We start from the raw sequence: 1,321 nt of genomic DNA on the forward strand, positions 1-1,321 counted from the left end.
GCCAAATACGGATACGTCGCTAATGCGCGCGTGTATGTGTGAACGTTTTTAAATAACTCGAAATAAACGTATCGATAGACTGGTGCAATTTTGTCTTTCCTCTCAAAGATTCAAAGGGGTCGTCTGAGAGGATCCGTTAAAAAGTCTTCTGTTCTTGTCAAGTTGTCAATCTTAAACGATGTCGTAAAATAATAAAAGGCACTTTTGGGCGATTGTTTGGTACAAGCTGAAAATAGTTAAGTTCCATATATTCCGGTGGAAAAATGCATTTTGTTAAGGCAGTTCTTTCCGAACTATGCTAGTCAAAATGAGACTTGAGCAATGAAGTTCAATAGACAATGAATTCTTTTATACTAAATTCAAGAACAGATCTTTAAATACTATTACTTATCTTAAAATATTAAAAACCGATAAAATAAAAAATGTAATTTTTCTTCACCCACCCATCTGAGGTAAAGAATTCAATGTATTTTCTCCGACACAAAGACCTTAGTTCGACCTCGTTGCTCCCAATTCGAAAATTATACGAGGCTAAACTGAGGCCAAACTTATTCGACTCGGGCATAGTCTTTCTTTAATTTTTCCTAGTCCGAAGTTACAATTGGAAAAGATGTGAATATGCAAAAGACGTAGGTAACCACACATTATCCAACGCATTCTCCTTTCATCGAAGTAGCGGCTCCTGTCATTTCGCGACGCTCTCGGGCTGATCGCTCATTACGCGCGTTCCGAAGGGCGTGTGCCGCAAAGCGGCCATATCGGAGTCCACCACGCGATCTCGCTCGAGCGTTGCGGGGCGTGAAAAGAATTTCACGGCGAGCTCATACATAAATTCCGATGTTTACGGTCTATCGGGGGACGCTGCTCGCGAGGCCAGCCGGGGACACCCCCGTCGCACGCGCGCACGTGTGCACGTCAACGTTCGCGCTTCCGCCTGGACCAAGGCGTACGCTCCCGTAAAGAGTCCGGCAAATATCTCGCCGGGTTTACACGCGACGGCGGCGGCGGCTTTACCGGAAAACCGCGGACCGATCGGTCCGTTTTTCCCCGGCCCTTCGCCCGGCCCGATCCACCGGGCCCTTTTTCTCTCGCCCCGAGTATCGAGTCGGCCGGGGGGTCTGCATAATATCTCCATTTGCCGGAGCGACGATGTGCGGTACCGGCCGCGCGTTTATTTACGAGACGGGCGTAGCAGTTAAATCGCAGATAGCAGCGCAGATTTGCCGCGCCGACAACAACGGTGTCTGCTCTCGCCGCGCCAGGAAGAGACTCCTTAGAGACCTCGGTCAGGACAAGGCGAAGAAAGAGAGTCGCGCGGCCG

The sequence above is a fragment of the Vollenhovia emeryi genome, unplaced genomic scaffold (genome assembly GCF_000949405.1).
Source record: "Vollenhovia emeryi isolate VEMERY1.0 unplaced genomic scaffold, V.emery_V1.0 DF939146.1, whole genome shotgun sequence".
Classification (NCBI taxonomy): Eukaryota; Metazoa; Arthropoda; class Insecta; order Hymenoptera; family Formicidae; genus Vollenhovia; species Vollenhovia emeryi.